Below are 3,219 nucleotides of genomic sequence, written 5' to 3' on the forward strand. Positions count from 1 at the left end.
AGTGCGTTAGTGCTGTCATCGAGCGCGCTGCGTGACTACTATGCTCAAGGGAATAATGCGGAGCGTCAATTGGGGGCGCGTCCTGTTGCTACTAGGGAATTTATTGTTTTCTCCTTGCGCTTGAAAACTTGTGCTTCAGTCATTGTTCTTGTGAGAATCTGAGGTGTACTTGCTCTATATCGTGCTGCAGTTTTTATTCGGTTAATAAAATTGCCTCAACATTATTGTGCGGCTGGCAGAAAAACAAGCGAGTAAATCTAAGTTCGCCACATGCAAACTGAGAGCTGTTCACGGTCACCTAGCTGGCCTAGTCTGCAGTATTTGTTTCTTTCGAGGAAGAAACAAATCAGCAAAAACTAATTAGCTAAGATTTGAACTTTGTCTTGATGAGTGAAGAGTCCACATTAACGTTGTATGTCTTGGAAAACGGCTAGCTACACTTTAAAAAACGGATAAAATTCCAATTAAGACAGGTGTTAGGCAAGGAAACACGGTCTCCCCAGTGCTATTTACAGCTTGCTAAGGGAGTTTACTGGAAGGCATGAAATGGCAGCGGTTAGGCATCAGGGTCGATGGAAAATATCTACGCAATCTGCGATTCGCTGTTGACATTGCCTTGTTAAGTAACTCAGGGGACCAACTGCAACTATTGATAAATGATCTAGACAGGAGGAGCAGAACGGTAGGCATAAAGATTAATATGCAGAACAGTAAGGTAATAATGAAGAGCCTGGGAAAAGAACAGCAGTTTAAAATAGGTAGCGAAACGTTGGGATTGGTTAGCGAATATGTCAACTTATAGGACAGGTAGTGACCACTGATCGGGATCACGAAAGGGAAATAACTAGAAGAATAAGATTGGAATGAAGCGCATTTGGAAGATGCTCAAACATTATGACTAGCAGCTTACCGGTATCACTCAAAAGCAAGGTGTATAACAGTTGCATCCTACCGGTACTCACCTATGGGGCCGAAGCATGGAAGTTAACGAAAAGGCTTCGACTTAAGTTGAGGTCTACGCAGAGGGCCATGGAATGAAAAATGGTAGGTGTAACGTTAAGACATCGGAAGCATGCAGAGTGGGTCAGAGAAATAACTCATGTTACTGACATTCAAGTCGAAATTAAGAAGCAATGGGCATGGGCAGGACATGTAGTGCGAAGAGAGGGTAACCGATGGTCGCTTAGGGTAACAAACTGAATTCCAAAGGAAGGAAAGCTTGGCAGGGGGCGGCAGAAAGTTAGGTGGGCGGATGAAATTAAGAAATTCGCAGGGGTCAAGTGGATGCAGCTCGCACAGGACCGGGTTGACTGGAGAAAAATGGGAGAGGCCTTCGCTCTGCAGTGCATATAGTCTGGTTGCTGCTACAGCTGCTGCTGCTGCTGATGTTGATAATGACACTTTTGCATGAGGCTAGAGTTTCCATTAGGCATCTCTTGCCGGCCGAAAATGATAACTGTTGCAATAAAAGAGCTTCCTCGGGACAGCGGCTTTGCTTCAAAGTCCTGGCACGCGTACCAGGCAACCAAATCCGCTTTTCTCAGCTGCTCTGTCTCCGGTGAAGCTTTGTGTGCGCACTGAGCGAGTAATATAAGGTAGCTGGTAACAGAACAACGTTCTTTCAATGCCAATGAATGAAGCTTTGTAAATTATAGCTTGATGGAAACTACGCAGTCAGCCGTTTATCGAGGTGCCAGTAAGACAGTAACCAAGCAGTTGGGTCACTTTTTCCTTTACTAACTTTCGCGAACGAAAACAATTCTGCAAGTTGTGGTCACAGAAAAACTGCCGCCCCCCCCCCCCCCAAAAAAAAAAAAAAAAAAAAAGAACACAGACTATGATACAGGGAGCATTCCCAGCAGAAATAACCGCTGGCCAAGCGCAGTCAGGCAAAAAGGTCGATCGGTGCGAGCAAGCATAATGCGGAAGCAGGTGTGCGCTAAGCGCGAGGCAGCGGCCGCGGTTGAAAGGAAATAAATATGCGGTCGCGACTAAATAATATTAGCACAAGTGACTAACGACTAGAACGGTGATGTAGATCACCACGTGGAGTTGCAGTTCGCCGACATGCCTAACGGGCTGTTGTCATTTTTGCAGCACATGCAGGAAGGGGATGGCAGAAATACCAAGCGTGTCTCCGAACGAGCGCCGAACCTTCAGCGCCACGAGTTGTCATTCAGGCAGTCCGGTGATCCGCCACGAGTGCTAATCTTTGTTACTCGCGACTTGCGTGACCGTCAGGTTTATTACAATGGGCCCGATAGTATTCACACACGTAAGGTTAGAAGACTGGAACGAGCAACGTAGGGTGTACAAACATCTTTCGTGTCTATCTCCCGTCAAGCTATTTGTTTCAATGACGAATTCTTTGCATCTGAGCACTCGCGCGGATGTGTGATAATACTTTTACGAGGCGCTCCTTAGCGGTGTAGAGTCACACTCCACTGTCAGGACAACCACTTGAAGACCAGCGCACACAGCAAGACTCCAGCTCTAACTTCAGCGTCGTCGTTCGAGACAGCACCCAAAACGTCTTTATCGTCTCTCGACGTCTCTAAATTGTGGTTGATGACCGAAGGAGGTCGTGAACCACTTTGCCGTGAATGAAGTAAGATTTATCGAACAATTAACAGACATGTCTTTTCGTTATCTCCATGTGAATGCGCTGTCTGCCATGAACAAAACTGCTCATCTTGAGTACCTGTTTAACAAATTAGAAAAGGTTGAGGTCTTTATGATTACGGAAACCTGGCACTCCAGTGATGAAGAAGTAATTAATATGCCCGTGTACACCTCGTGCTTCATGAATCGATCCTTAAATCGAGGTTGCGGTGTTTGTGCTTTAGTAAAAAAGTGCATAAATTGTTACTTAGTGCCAAGAGTTTGTTGCCTCACTTCTGTCTACGAAATGGTTTGCTCAAATGTTGACCACATGCACTGTTATCGCGGTGATGGCCGCTGATAGCCCTGCTGATGGCCGCTGAGCGCAATTCCTTTCCTTCATGGACATATCTTTTTTTAATTTTGTGGACACTAACAACTTCAGTGTCATTTTAGGCGGAGATTTTAATGTAAACCTGCTTTCCGATAGCAGCACAGCAACAAATTTTATTTTACTGCTCTCCGAAAATGGATGCGTACACACAATTGGAACACTTACAAGAGTTGCTATTGAAACAGAATAACTCATTGACCTTTTTATTCCCCTTTCCCGATACT

Source organism: Amblyomma maculatum, chromosome 7, assembly GCF_055883805.1.
Source record: "Amblyomma maculatum isolate TAMU_Amacu chromosome 7, ASM5588380v1, whole genome shotgun sequence".
NCBI classification, from domain to species: Eukaryota; Metazoa; Arthropoda; class Arachnida; order Ixodida; family Ixodidae; genus Amblyomma; species Amblyomma maculatum.